Here is a 15,197-nt window from a genome sequence, read left to right as displayed (position 1 = left end):
GTGGTGTTACAGGGAATAGGGCAGTGGTGTTCGGGCAGTGTAGGGGGTCTTGCTTGGGGTGGTGTTTCTGGGTTTAGGGCAGTGCAGTGGTCAGGCAGTGTAGGGGTCTTGCTGGGGTGGCGTTTCAGGGTTTAGGGCAGTGCAGTGGTGTTCGGGCAGTGTAGGGGGTAGTGCAGGGGGTGGTGTTTAAGGGTTTAGGGCAGTGCAGTGGTTTTCGGGCAGTGTAGGGGGTCATGCTGGGCTGGTGTTTCAGGGTTTAGAGCAGTGCAGTGGTGTTCGGGCAGTGTGGGGGGTCGTGCTGGGACTGGTGATTCAGGGTTTAGGGCAGTACAGTGGTGTTTGGGCAGTGTAGGGGGTCGTGCTGAGGGTGGTGTTTCAGTGTTTAGGGCAGTGCACTGGTGTTCGGGCAGTGTAGGGGGTCGTGCTGTGGGTGGTGTTTCAGGGTTTAGGGCAGTGCTGTGGTGTTCGGACAGTGTGGGGGGTCGTGCTGGGACTGGTGTTTCAGGGTTTAGAGCAGTGCAGTGGTGTTCGGGCAGTGTGGGGGTCGTGCTGGGACTGGTGTTTCAGGGTTTAGGGCAGTACAGTGGTGTTTGGGCAGTGTAGGGGGTCGTGCTGAGGGTGGTGTTTCAGTGTTTAGGGCAGTGCACTGGTGTTCGGGCAGTGTAGGGGGTCGTGCTGTGGGTGGTGTTTCAGGGTTTAGGGCAGTGCTGTGGTGTTCGGACAGTGTAGGGGGTCATGCTGGGGCTGGTGTTTCAGGGTTTAGGGCAGTGCAGTGGTGTTCGGGCAGTGTAGGGGGTCGTGCAGGGGGTGGTGTTTTAGGGTTTAGGGCAGTGCAGTGTTGTTTGGGTACTGTAGGGGGTCGTGCTGGGTTTGGTGCTTTAGGGTTTAGGGCAGTGCAGTGGTGTTCGGGCAGTGTAGGTGGTGGTGCTGGGGCTAGTGTTTCAGGGTTTAGGGCAGTGCAGTGGTGTTCGGGAAGTGTAGGGGGTCGTGCAGGGGGTGGTGTTTCAGGGTTTAGGGCAGTGCTGTGGTGTTCGGGCAGAGTAGGGGCTCGTGCTGGGGGTGGTGTTTCAGGGTTAAGGGCAGTGGAGTTCGTACAGTGTAGGGGTCGTGCTGGGTGTGGTGTTTCAGGGTTTAGGGCAGTGCAGTGGTGTTCGGGCATTGTGAGGGGTCATGCTGGGGCTGATGTTTTAGGGTTTAGGGCAGTGCAGTGGTGTTCGGGCAGTGTAGGGGGACCTGCTGGGGGTGGTGTTTCAGGGTTTAGGGCAGTGGTGTTCGGGCAGTGTAGGGGTCTTGTAGGGGGTGGTGTTTCATGGTTTAGGGCTGTGCAGTGGTGTTCGGGCAGTGTAGGGGTCGTGCTGGGGCTCATGTTTTAGGGGTTATGGCAGTGCAGTGGTGTTCGGGCAGTGTAGGGGTCTTGTTGGGGGTGGTGTTTCAGGGTTTAGGGCAGTGCAGTGGTGTTCGGGCAGTGTAAGTGTTCGTTCGTGGGCTTGTTTTGCAGGGTTTAGGGCAGTGCAGTGATGGTTGGGCAGTGAAGGGGGTCGTGCTGGGGGTGGTGTTTCAGGGTTTAGGGCAGTGCAGTGGTGTTTGGACAGTGTAGGGGGTTGTGCTGGGGCTGGTGTTTCAGGGTTTAGGGCACTGCAGTGGTCGGGCAGTGTAGGGGGTCATGCTGGGGCAAGTGCTTCAGAGTTTAGGGCAGTGCAGTGGTGTTCTGGCAGTGTTGGGGATCGTGCTGGGGGTGGTGTTTCAGGGTTTAGGGAAGTGCAGTGGTGTTCAGGCAGTCTAGGGGGATGTGCTGGGGTGGTGTTTTAGGGCAGTGCAGTGGTGTTCGGGCAGTGTAGGGGGTCGTGCAGGGGGTGGTGTTTCAGGGTTTGGGGCAGTGCAGTGTTTTTCGGGCAGTGTAGGGGGACTTGCTGGGGGTGGTGTTTCAGGGTTTAGGGCAGTGGTGTTCGGGCAGTGTAGGGGTCTTGTTGGGGGGTGGTGTTTCAGGGTTTAGGGCAGTGCAGTGCTGTTCGGGCAGTGTAGGGGGTCATGCTGGGGCTCGTGTTTTAGGGGTTATGGCAGTGCAGTGGTGTTCGGGCAGAGTAGGGGGTCGTGCTGGGGGTGGTGTTTCAGGATTTAAGGCAGAGCAGTAGTGGTGTGGCAGTGTAGGGGGTCGTGCTGGGGGTGGTGTTTCAGGGTTTAGGGCAGTGCAGGGGTGTTTGGGCAGTGTAGGGGGTGGTGTTTCAGGGTTTAGGGCAGTGCAGTGGTGTTCGGGCAGTGTAGGGGGTCTTGCTGGGGGTGGGGTTTCAGGGTTTAGGGCAGTGCAGTGGTGTTCGGCCAGAGTAGGGGGCCATGCTGGGGCTGGTGTTTCAGGATTTAGGGCAGTGCAGTGGTGTTCGGGCAGTGTAGGGGGTCGTGCGGGGGCTGGTGTTTAAGGATTTAGGGCAGTGCAGTGGTGTTCGGGCAGTATAGTGGGTCGTGCTGGGGCTGGTGTTTCAGGACAGTGCAGTGGTGTTCGGGCAGTGTAGAGGTCGTGCTGGGGTTGGTGTTTCAGGGTTTAGGGCAGTGCAGTGGTGTTTGGGCAGTGTACAGGGTCATGCAGGGGGTGGTGTTTCAGAGTTTAGAGCATGCAGAGGTGTTCGGGCAGTGTATGGGGTCGTGCGGGGGCTGGTGTTTCAGGGTTTAGGGCAGTGCAGTGATGTTCGGGCAGTGTAGGTGGTCGTGCTGGGGCTGGTGTTTCAGGACAGTGCAGTGGTGTTCGGGCAGTGTAGAGGTCGTGCTGGGGTTGGTGTTTCAGGGCTTAGGGCAGAGCTGTGGTGTTCGGGCAGAGCAGGGGGTCGTGCTGGGGTAGTGTTTCAGGCTTTAGGGCAGTGCAGTGGTGTTCGGGTAGTATAGGGGTCGTTCTGGGGCTAGTGTTTCAGGATTTTGGGCAGTGCAGTGGTGTTCGGGCAGAGTAGGTTTTGTGCTGTGAGTGGTGTTTTAGGGTTTAGGGCAGAGCAGTGGTGTTCAGGCAGAGTAGGGGGTCGTGCTGGGGTTGGTATTTCAGGGTTTAAGGCAGAGCAGTGGTTTTCGGGCAGTGTAGGGGTCGTGCTGGGAGTGGTGTATCAGGGTTTAGGGCAGTGCAGTGGTGTTCGGGCAGTGTAGGAGGTCGTGCAGGGTGTGGTGTTTCAGGGTTTAGGGCAGTGCAGTGGTGTTCGGGCAAAGTAGGGGGTTGTGCTGGGGTGGTGTTTCAGGGTTTAGAGCAGTGGTGTTCAGGCAGTGTAGGGGGGTCGGGCTGGAGGTGATGTTTCAGGGGTTAGGGCAGTGCAGTAGTGTTTGGGCAGTGTAGGCGGTTTTGCTGGGGGGAATGTTTCAGGGTTTAGGGCAGTGCAGTGGTTTTCAAGCAGTGTAGGGGGTCGTGCTGGGGGTAGTGTTTCAGGCTTTAGGGCACTGAAGTTGTGTTCGGGCAGTGTAGTGGGTCATGTTGAGGGTAGGGTTTAGGGCAGTGCAGTGGTGTTCGGACAGTGTAGGGGGTCGTGCTCGGGGTAGTGTTTCAGGGTTTAGGGCAGTGCAGTGCAGTGGTGTTTGGGCAGTGTAGGGGGTCGTGCTGAGGGTGGTGTTTCAGTGTTTAGGGCAGTGCACTGGTGTTCGGGCAGTGTAGGGGGTCGTGCTGTGGGTGGTGTTTCAGGGTTTAGGGCAGTGCTGTGGTGTTCGGACAGTGTAGGGGGTCATGCTGGGGCTGGTGTTTCAGGGTTTAGGGCAGTGCAGTGGTGTTCGGGCAGTGTAGGGGGTCGTGCAGGGGGTGGTGTTTTAGGGTTTAGGGCAGTGCAGTGTTGTTTGGGTACTGTAGGGGGTCGTGCTGGGTTTGGTGCTTTAGGGTTTAGGGCAGTGCAGTGGTGTTCGGGCAGTGTAGGTGGTGGTGCTGGGGCTAGTGTTTCAGGGTTTAGGGCAGTGCAGTGGTGTTCGGGAAGTGTAGGGAGTCGTGCAGGGGGTGGTGTTTCAGGGTTTAGGGCAGTGCTGTGGTGTTCGGGCAGAGTAGGGGCTCGTGCTGGGGGTGGTGTTTCAGGGTTAAGGGCAGTGGAGTTCGTACAGTGTAGGGGTCGTGCTGGGTGTGGTGTTTCAGGGTTTAGGGCAGTGCAGTGGTGTTCGGGCATTGTGAGGGGTCATGCTGGGGCTGATGTTTTAGGGTTTAGGGCAGTGCAGTGGTGTTCGGGCAGTGTAGGGGGACCTGCTGGGGGTGGTGTTTCAGGGTTTAGGGCAGTGGTGTTCGGGCAGTGTAGGGGTCTTGTAGGGGGTGGTGTTTCATGGTTTAGGGCTGTGCAGTGGTGTTCGGGCAGTGTAGGGGTCGTGCTGGGGCTCATGTTTTAGGGGTTATGGCAGTGCAGTGGTGTTCGGGCAGTGTAGGGGTCTTGTTGGGGGTGGTGTTTCAGGGTTTAGGGCAGTGCAGTGGTGTTCGGGCAGTGTAAGTGTTCGTTCGGGGGCTGGTTTTGCAGGGTTTAGGGCAGTGCAGTGATGGTTGGGCAGTGAAGGGGGTCGTGCTGGGGGTGGTGTTTCAGGGTTTAGGGCAGTGCAGTGGTGTTTGGACAGTGTAGGGGGTTGTGCTGGGGCTGGTGTTTCAGGGTTTAGGGCACTGCAGTGGTCGGGCAGTGTAGGGGGTCATGCTGGGGCAAGTGCTTCAGAGTTTAGGGCAGTGCAGTGGTGTTCTGGCAGTGTTGGGGATCGTGCTGGGGGTGGTGTTTCAGGGTTTAGGGAAGTGCAGTGGTGTTCAGGCAGTCTAGGGGGATGTGCTGGGGTGGTGTTTTAGGGCAGTGCAGTGGTGTTCGGGCAGTGTAGGGGGTCGTGCAGGGGGTGGTGTTTCAGGGTTTGGGGCAGTGCAGTGTTTTTCGGGCAGTGTAGGGGGACTTGCTGGGGGTGGTGTTTCAGGGTTTAGGGCAGTGGTGTTCGGGCAGTGTAGGGGTCTTGTTGGGGGGTGGTGTTTCAGGGTTTAGGGCAGTGCAGTGCTGTTCGGGCAGTGTAGGGGGTCATGCTGGGGCTCGTGTTTTAGGGGTTATGGCAGTGCAGTGGTGTTCGGGCAGAGTAGGGGGTCGTGCTTGGTGTGGTGTTTCAGGATTTAAGGCAGAGCAGTAGTGGTGTGGCAGTGTAGGGGGTCGTGCTGGGGGTGGTGTTTCAGGGTTTAGGGCAGTGCAGCGGTGTTTGGGCAGTGTAGGGGGTGGTGTTTCAGGGTTTAGGGCAGTGCAGTGGTGTTCGGGCAGTGTAGGGGGTCTTGCTGGGGGTGGGGTTTCAGGGTTTAGGGCAGTGCAGTGGTGTTCGGGCAGAGTAGGGGGCCATGCTGGGGCTGGTGTTTCAGGATTTAGGGCAGTGCAGTGGTGTTCGTGCAGTATAGGGGGTCGTGCGGGGCCTGGTGTTTCGGAGGTTAGGGCAGTGCAGAGGTGTTCGGGCAGTAAAGGGGGGTCGTAAGGTGACTGGTGTTTCAGGGTTTAGGGCAGTGCAGTGGAGTTCGGGCATTGTAGGGGGTCAGGCGGGGGATGGTGTTTCAGGGTTTAGGGCAGTACAGTGGTGATCGGGCAGTGTAGGGGGTCGTGCTGGGGCTGGTGTTTCAGGGCTTAGGGCAGTGCAGTGGTGTTCGGGCAGTGTATGGGGTCGTGCTGGGGCTAGTGTTTCAGGGTTCAGGGCAGTGCAGTGCTGTTCGGGCAGTGTAGGGATCGTGCCGGGGTAGTGATTCAGAGTTTAGGGCAGTGCAGTGGTGTTCAGTAGTGTAGTGGGTCGCACTGGAGCTGGTGTTTCAGGGTTTTGGGCAGTGCAGTGGTGTTCCGGAAGTGTAGGGGACGTGCAGGGGTTGGTGTTTTAGGGTTTACAGCAGAGCAGTGGTGTTGGGGCAGAGTAGGGGGTCGTGCTGGGGGTGGTGTTTCAGGGTTTAAGGCAGAGCAGTAGTGTTCTGGCAGTGTAGTGGGTCATGCTGGGGGTGGTGTTTCAGGGTTTAGGGCAGTGCAGTGGAGTTCCGGCATTGTAGGGGGTCGTGCGGGGGATGGTGTTTCAGGGTTTAGGGCAGTGCAGTGGTGTTCAGGCAGTGTAGGGGGTCGTGCAGGGGATGGTGTTTCAGGGTGTAGGGCAGTGCAGTGGTGTTCAGGCAGTGTTGGGGGTCGTGCTGGGGGTGGTGTTTCAGGGTTTAGGGCAGTGCAGTGGAGTTCGGGCAGAGTAGGGGGTCATGTTGGGGCTGGTGTTTCAGGATTTAGGGCAGTGCAGTGGTGTTTGGGCAGTGTAGGGGGTCGTGCGGGGGCTGGTGTTTAAGGATTTAGGGCAGTGCAGTGGTGTTCGGGCAGTATAGTGGGTCGTGCTGGGGCTGGTGTTTCAGGACAGTGCAGTGGTGTTCGGGCAGTGTAGAGGTCGTGCTGGGGTTGGTGTTTCAGGGTTTAGGGCAGTGCAGTGGTGTTTGGGCAGTGTACAGGGTCGTGCAGGGGGTGGTGTTTCAGAGTTTAGAGCATGCAGAGGTGTTCGGGCAGTGTATGGGGTCGTGCGGGGGCTGGTGTTTCAGGACAGTGCAGTGGTGTTCGGGCAGTGTAGAGGTCGTGCTGGGGTTGGTGTTTCAGGGCTTAGGGCAGTGCTGTGGTGTTCGGGCAGAGCACGGGGTCGTGCTGGGGTAGTGTTTCAGGCTTTAGGGCAGTGCAGTGGTGTTCGGGTAGTATAGGGGTCGTTCTGGGGCTAGTGTTTCAGGATTTTGGGCAGTGCAGTGGTATTCGGGCAGAGTAGGGTTTGTGCTGTGAGTGGTGTTTTAGGGTTTAGGGCAGAGCAGTGGTGTTCAGGCAGAGTAGGGGGTCGTGCTGGGGTTGGTATTTCAGGGTTCAAGGCAGAGCAGTGGTTTTCGGGCAGTGTAGGGGTCGTGCTGGGGGTGGTGTATCAGGGTTTAGGGCAGTGCAGTGGTGTTCGGGCAGTGTAGGAGGTCGTGCAGGGTGTGGTGTTTCAGGGTTTAGGGCAGTGCAGTGGTGTTCGGGCAAAGTAGGGGGTTGTGCTGGGGGTGGTGTTTCAGGGTTTAGGGCAGTGGTGTTCAGGCAGTGTAGGGGGGTCGGGCTGGAGGTGATGTTTCAGGGGTTAGGGCAGTGCAGTAGTGTTTGGGCAGTGTAGGCGGTTTTGCAGGGGGTAGTGTTTCAGGGTTTAGGGCAGTGAAGTGGTTTTCAAGCAGTGTAGGGGGTCGTGCTGGGGGTAGTGTTTCAGGCTTTAGGGCACTGAAGTTGTGTTCGGGCAGTGTAGTGGGTCATGTTGAGGGTAGGGTTTAGTATTACAGGAAACAGTGGTCCCTGAAACCAAACGATAGAGCAGAAAATGAATATAGTCAAAATTGAAACTATATTTTAGCCAGTGTCCAGCCGGGCATGGCAACTTTAATAAGTAGAAATTCTTGACAGTGAACAGGGAAATGTAAGTAGAATTCGGTGGGACACAAGCCTGTATCCTCTGACTTACATACCGAGTAAACAGAAAATGACAAAACACATTCAGGCAATTACAGTGATGTTTCTGTGACAGATAATGAATAGCGAAACATCTGATATTCAGACTGCCACCTTCACACTATATTACATACAGCAATATTTATGGTGTAGGGTGGGCAACAGAGTCGACGGCGTTTCGATCCTTATGGGAAAGATACAGGATCATCATCAGGACTAAATTAGTTAAATTGCCCTTATTTGGAATGCCTGAGTAAACATTAGACATAAGGCAAACGTACAACCAACATAAATGTGGAAAAAACATAATAAAGGGGAGGGAAGGGAAAAAATGGAAAATAATAATCAATCAGTTGGTGATTACAATAAAAACAATACATTTCGCATCAACCAGGTACTGCGTCAGATCAGGTGCTCATTCAGGTGTGCATTCTTATGTAAAAGTGACATCGCAAGTGGTTGTTTTATGGCGACTAATGTCTAAACAGAAATATGAAAGATAGGCGATTTCAAAGGTTACGTTAGAAATTTGTTAAATTAAAAAAGACATTTAGGACAGCCGTGGTTCGATAGTCACTAGATGCGCGGTACGATGTGGACCCGTGAGGCGTACGAGGACGTTAAGTGAAGAGGGGTGGTGGGGAACGAAGGTGAAGAGGGGATAAGTGAATAGGGAATTACCTCATGTTGCCATGGAGGCAACGAAAAAGATGGCGAATCACGGAAAGGTACCGTTGAGATAAGGGTACGAGTTTACGGTAGGACAATGCCTGTGAAATAATAGAAAAACATAAGAAGGGCGAAGTGTGGAAGTGAATGCGTAGGGCGTGCAGCGAATGAAGGGCTTACCTACGGACATTTGTTCCGGGAGGAAGGACACGGATAGGTCTAATGAAGGAAAGTGAAAGCAATAAATATGGGTCCAAGTATGAGCAGCGGGACATCTGGATCGTGAGTGCTTGGTGGGAGGGCTTACCTCAGTCAACTTGCAGAAATGGGTTCCGTGGCCATGCAGTGTGAACGGACGATGCCGGATCAACTGTGGGGGCAGAAAGGTGAAACTGCCTAAAGTAGGTGTTTCAGGTCATGTGAGAAGTCACATGGTGTGGCAGGTCATGTGGGTGGTCACATGGTGTCATGTGACCAAGGAACAACGCCGTGCGAGTGAAGGCAATTGTTGGTAGAACCAAGGCGCCATGTTGGAAGGGTAATAAAATAGTGAAAAAAGTGGCCGGCGATAGCGGGACGAGTGGAAAGAAAAGGAATTTCAGTGAGAAAATGAATAATAAACGCAAAACGCAATATACAAGGAATTTACAGTCTGTACATACATATAGATGAAACATGAGAATTATGTGGAACAATGATCATCAGACAACCAGTGATGGGTAACGATTGACATTAGTCATGGAGCCTGGTGTAGAACCCACGGGGGTGTGAACAAGAGTGGGTATTAAATCATTGTTCAGAAAATGAATCCAAAAAAGTTCATAGTAATGAGGTCCAGTCCTCAAGGCGATTCAGCCCACTGTGTATGCTTCCTGTTTTGAGAATCCATTTCAATTCCTCTTTGTTTAACAGTTGGGCGAGATCGGCGCCCCTGGGTGGGATCTTCACTACAGAGATTACTGTCCAGCGTATTTCATTCTCAGAGTGGCCCTTGGCCTCAAAATGTTCGACCAATGGAGCGTTCGGAGTTTTGCATCTTAATCTGCTTCTATGTTGGCAGATTCGTACCCGAATTTTTTGTGTGGTCTGACCTATGTAGATCATATCGCAGGGACAAAAGATAGCATAAATCACATTACAGGTGTTACAATTACTGAATTGTGTGAGTGGTTTACGTATATTACCATATACAAATTCCTTGCAGTCATTGGTGAAACCACATACTGAACAATTGCCACATTTATTATGACCAGTCAAAGAGGGTAACGACCAATGGTCATGAAGGGTACCAGTGTTTGTGGTGCTGGGAAGAGCTGCTCTGACCAAGTGGTCCTTAATGTTTTTGTTTTTCTTAAAGGCAAAGAGAGGTTTCTCTAGGTTCAGTATTCCAGCATTGACTACGCTCCAATGTTTTAGAATGCTTTTCCGTAGTTTGTGTGAGGAGAGGGAAAAAGTTGTCACGCATACTATGCGATTCCCTGATTTCTTGTTTTTGGGTTCCAAGAGAGTGTCCCTGGGACAGTACCAGGCTCTTTTGAGGGAATTCCGGATCAGTCTTTTGGGGTAGCCTCTGGAGGTCAGTTTGTTGCTTAGTACTTTGGCTTCCCTGAAATAATCCTCCTTAAGAGTGCAATTGCGTCTGATGCGGAGATACTGAGAATAGGGAAGGGAGTCTCTAAGAGCTCTCGGATGGTTACTGTTGTATTTCAACAGAGTATTGCGCTCAGTTGGTTTTCTGAACAGGCTAGTCACCAGAATCCCGTCTCTGTGAATTATATTGAGGTCAAGAAAAGGAATGGAAATTTTGTTATGTGTGAGTGTAAATTTCAAACCACCACAGTTGTTGTTCAGCCAATGAAGGAAATTTTCGAGCATTGCCTGGGTGTCATGCCAAATAAGGAAAATATCGTCTATGTATCTTTTCCAGTGTGACAGGGCAGAGAAAAAAGGATTGAGTGGGACCAGTATACAGTTCGTCTCCAGAGCATTCATGTAAAGGATCGCCAGATTCGGGGCAAAAACTGCCCCCATCGATGTTCCTTTAGTCTGCTGATAGAAATGCCCGTCAAACAAAAAGAAATTCCTGGTCAGGCAGATCTCAAGAAGTTGTAAAATAAAAATAGTTGGAACTGCGTGTGGTCTGATGCGTGTCTCTAAAGTTTCTTCAATGACGAGCAAAGCCTCTCGTTGGGGGATGTTAGTGTAAAGAGACTCCACATCGAGAGTGCAGAGTGTATCTGTAGAGGGATCAAAACCCTGGTTTTCGACCAATGTAATCATCTGCATGCTGTCTCTGACATAATATGGTGTAGATGGGACGAACTCCTTTATGAAAAAATCTACATACAAGCCTAATGGCTCTAGAATGGAGCCGCAACCGGAGACGATAGGGCGTCCAGGGGGGTGTTCAGTGTCCTTGTGGATTTTAGGTAAGGTGTAAATAACTGGTATCCGAGGGGCCTTAGCATTCAAAAACTGGTATTCGAGTTTAGAAAGGTACCCTTCGTCTAGGCCCGATTTGGTGGTTTGCTGGATCATTTGTCTGAGTTCATTAGTGGGGTTAGTAGGTAGTCTACAGTAGTGATCTGTATTCCCTAGCTGTCTTAATATTTCGTTTTTGTAGGTAATGGTGTCCTGGAGTACTATCCCTCCCCCTTTATCAGCAGGTTTGATGACTATCGTGTTGTTATTCTTAAGAGTATAGGGAAGGGACCAGCAATACCAATAGAACACCAGTTAATCCACAACCTTCCACCTCTTTTTTAGGACGTGGCCAGCACGAACCACCAAGGAGAGGGGGTCTGAAACGTGCCCACTGGCAAAACCAACCAGGCGAACGGCAAACCCGACGCAATTACTACCGCTGGTAGACCAATCTGAGCACACGGACACCACTATCTCCCTCACCAATCTCTCACTCCCTATATTCAATCTCACTGAACACCACTTGGTTGATCCAGAATTATCGATACTTAGCAAGGGTTTGTCATTCGTACCCATCACCAAAACTAATTTCCTCGACCTACAAACAGAAGTCTTGAGATTTTTTCGCAAACTGAGATTACACAGCTATTTCCTGCTAAATCCTTTTTTACCTAAGGCACCCAATACTCCTTTGAGGCCTCCTTCCACTTTCTCCCCCTCTGCCAATATGGTCCCACCGGAGATCCCCACCTTTGAAAAATTGGTGTTAAATGACCTGACACAACTGGCCAAAGAACACCACTATATACCTTACAATATTTCACTGGCAGAAAAATCAGCACTTCAGACTCTTAAGAATAACAACACGATAGTCATCAAACCTGCTGATAAAGGGGGAGGGATAGTACTCCAGGACACCATTACCTACAAAAACGAAATATTAAGACAGCTAGGGAATACAGATCACTACTGTAGACTACCTACTAACCCCACTAATGAACTCAGACAAATGATCCAGCAAACCACCAAATCGGGCCTAGACGAAGGGTACCTTTCTAAACTCGAATACCAGTTTTTGAATGCTAAGGCCCCTCGGATACCAGTTATTTACACCTTACCTAAAATCCACAAGGACACTGAACACCCCCCTGGACGCCCTATCGTCTCCGGTTGCGGCTCCATTCTAGAGCCATTAGGCTTGTATGTAGATTTTTTCATAAAGGAGTTCGTCCCATCTACACCATATTATGTCAGAGACAGCATGCAGATGATTACATTGGTCGAAAACCAGGGTTTTGATCCCTCTACAGATACACTCTGCACTCTCGATGTGGAGTCTCTTTACACTAACATCCCCCAACGAGAGGCTTTGCTCGTCATTGAAGAAACTTTAGAGACACGCATCAGACCACACGCAGTTCCAACTATTTTTATTTTACAACTTCTTGAGATCTGCCTGACCAGGAATTTCTTTTTGTTTGACGGGCATTTCTATCAGCAGACTAAAGGAACATCGATGGGGGCAGTTTTTGCCCCGAATCTGGCGATCCTTTACATGAATGCTCTGGAGACGAACTGTATACTGGTCCCACTCAATCCTTTTTTCTCTGCCCTGTCACACTGGAAAAGATACATAGACGATATTTTCCTTATTTGGCATGACACCCAGGCAATGCTCGAAAATTTCCTTCATTGGCTGAACAACAACTGTGGTGGTTTGAAATTTACACTCACACATAACAAAATTTCCATTCCTTTTCTTGACCTCAATATAATTCACAGAGACGGGATTCTGGTGACTAGCCTGTTCAGAAAACCAACTGAGCGCAATACTCTGTTGAAATACAACAGTAACCATCCGAGAGCTCTTAGAGACTCCCTTCCCTATTCTCAGTATCTCCGCATCAGACGCAATTGCACTCTTAAGGAGGATTATTTCAGGGAAGCCAAAGTACTAAGCAACAAACTGACCTCCAGAGGCTACCCCAAAAGACTGATCCGGAATTCCCTCAAAAGAGCCTGGTACTGTCCCAGGGACACTCTCTTGGAACCCAAAAACAAGAAATCAGGGAATCGCATAGTATGCGTGACAACTTTTTCCCTCTCCTCACACAAACTACGGAAAAGCATTCTAAAACATTGGAGCGTAGTCAATGCTGGAATACTGAACCTAGAGAAACCTCTCTTTGCCTTTAAGAAAAACAAAAACATTAAGGACCACTTGGTCAGAGCAGCTCTTCCCAGCACCACAAACACTGGTACCCTTCATGACCATTGGTCGTTACCCTCTTTGACTGGTCATAATAAATGTGGCAATTGTTCAGTATGTGGTTTCACCAATGACTGCAAGGAATTTGTATATGGTAATATACGTAAACCACTCACACAATTCAGTAATTGTAACACCTGTAATGTGATTTATGCTATCTTTTGTCCCTGCGATATGATCTACATAGGTCAGACCACACAAAAAATTCGGGTACGAATCTGCCAACATAGAAGCAGATTAAGATGCAAAACTCCGAACGCTCCATTGGTCGAACATTTTGAGGCCAAGGGCCACTCTGAGAATGAAATACGCTGGACAGTAATCTCTGTAGTGAAGATCCCACCCAGGGGCGCCGATCTCGCCCAACTGTTAAACAAAGAGGAATTGAAATGGATTCTCAAAACAGGAAGCATACACAGTGGGCTGAATCGCCTTGAGGACTGGACCTCATTACTATGAACTTTTTTGGATTCATTTTCTGAACAATGATTTAATACCCACTCTTGTTCACACCCCCGTGGGTTCTACACCAGGCTCCATGACTAATGTCAATCGTTACCCATCACTGGTTGTCTGATGATCATTGTTCCACATAATTCTCATGTTTCATCTATATGTATGTACAGACTGTAAATTCCTTGTATATTGCGTTTTGCGTTTATTATTCATTTTCTCACTGAAATTCCTTTTCTTTCCACTCGTCCCGCTATCGCCGGCCACTTTTTTCACTATTTTATTACCCTTCCAACATGGCGCCTTGGTTCTACCAACAATTGCCTTCACTCGCACGGCGTTGTTCCTTGGTCACATGACACCATGTGACCACCCACATGACCTGCCACACCATGTGACTTCTCACATGACCTGAAACACCTACTTTAGGCAGTTTCACCTTTCTGCCCCCACAGTTGATCCGGCATCGTCCGTTCACACTGCATGGCCACGGAACCCATTTCTGCAAGTTGACTGAGGTAAGCCCTCCCACCAAGCACTCACGATCCAGATGTCCCGCTGCTCATACTTGGACCCATATTTATTGCTTTCACTTTCCTTCATTAGACCTATCCGTGTCCTTCCTCCCGGAACAAATGTCCGTAGGTAAGCCCTTCATTCGCTGCACGCCCTACGCATTCACTTCCACACTTCGCCCTTCTTATGTTTTTCTATTATTTCACAGGCATTGTCCTACCGTAAACTCGTACCCTTATCTCAACGGTACCTTTCCGTGATTCGCCATCTTTTTCGTTGCCTCCATGGCAACATGAGGTAATTCCCTATTCACTTATCCCCTCTTCACCTTCGTTCCCCACCACCCCTCTTCACTTAACGTCCTCGTACGCCTCACGGGTCCACATCGTACCGCGCATCTAGTGACTATCGAACCACGGCTGTCCTAAATGTCTTTTTTAATTTAACAAATTTCTAACGTAACCTTTGAAATCGCCTATCTTTCATATTTCTGTTTAGACATTAGTCGCCATAAAACAACCACTTGCGATGTCACTTTTACATAAGAATGCACACCTGAATGAGCACCTGATCTGACGCAGTACCTGGTTGATGCGAAATGTATTGTTTTTATTGTAATCACCAACTGATTGATTATTATTTTCCATTTTTTCCCTTCCCTCCCCTTTATTATGTTTTTTCCACATTTATGTTGGTTGTACGTTTGCCTTATGTCTAATGTTTACTCAGGCATTCCAAATAAGGGCAATTTAACTAATTTAGTCCTGATGATGATCCTGTATCTTTCCCATAAGGATCGAAACGCCGTCGACTCTGTTGCCCACCCTACACCATAAATATTGCTGTATGTAATATAGTGTGAAGGTGGCAGTCTGAATATCAGATGTTTCGCTATTCATTATCTGTCACAGAAACATCACTGTAATTGCCTGAATGTGTTTTGTCATTTTCTGTTTACTCGGTATGTAAGTCAGAGGATACAGGCTTGTGTCCCACCGAATTCTACTTACATTTCCCTGTTCACTGTCAAGAATTTCTACTTATTAAAGTTGCCATGCCCGGCTGGACACTGGCTAAAATATAGTTTCAATTTTGACTATATTCATTTTCTGCTCTATCGTTTGGTTTCAGGGACCACTGTTTCCTGTAATACGTATCTACCCAAGGTCCCTGTCTATTTCCTTTGGGTGCCCTTGTTCCTCCTTTGATAGAGGGTAGGGTTTAGGGCAGTGCAGTGGTGTTCGGACAGTGTAGGGGGTCGTGCTCGGGGTAGTGTTTCAGGGTTTAAGGCAGTGCAGTGCAGTGGTGTTTGGGCAGTGTAGGGGGGACGTGCTGGGGTGGTGTTTCAGGGTCTTGGGTAGAGCAGTGGTGTTTGGGCAGTGTAGGGGTTCGTGCTGGGGGTGGTGTTTCAGGGTTTAAGGCAGAGCAGTAGTGTTCTGGCAGTGTAGGGGTCATGCTGGGGG

The 15,197-nt window shown here is 50.7% G+C and overlaps 2 long non-coding RNA genes across 2 annotated transcripts; one reads left to right on the top strand and one right to left on the bottom strand.

The window, feature by feature from the left end:
* Positions 1-7,276: 7,276 nt before the first annotated feature.
* Positions 7,277-8,443, bottom strand: LOC146870224 (uncharacterized). The gene is made up of 4 exons (XR_014959362.1): positions 8,380-8,443; positions 8,253-8,291; positions 8,085-8,173; positions 7,277-7,652 (listed from the first exon to the last, which is right to left on the bottom strand). It is a non-coding gene; the product is annotated as an uncharacterized LOC146870224 (long non-coding RNA).
* A 5,229-nt stretch (positions 8,444-13,672) lies between these two features.
* Positions 13,673-14,839, top strand: LOC146870223 (uncharacterized). The gene is made up of 4 exons (XR_014959361.1): positions 13,673-13,736; positions 13,825-13,863; positions 13,943-14,031; positions 14,464-14,839. It is a non-coding gene; the product is annotated as an uncharacterized LOC146870223 (long non-coding RNA).
* The last annotated feature ends 358 nt before the right edge of the window (positions 14,840-15,197 follow it).

This window comes from Triturus cristatus, chromosome 1_1, assembly GCF_964204655.1.
Source record: "Triturus cristatus chromosome 1_1, aTriCri1.1, whole genome shotgun sequence".
Classification (NCBI taxonomy): Eukaryota; Metazoa; Chordata; class Amphibia; order Caudata; family Salamandridae; genus Triturus; species Triturus cristatus.
This window is presented reverse-complemented; position numbering and strand designations above follow the sequence as displayed.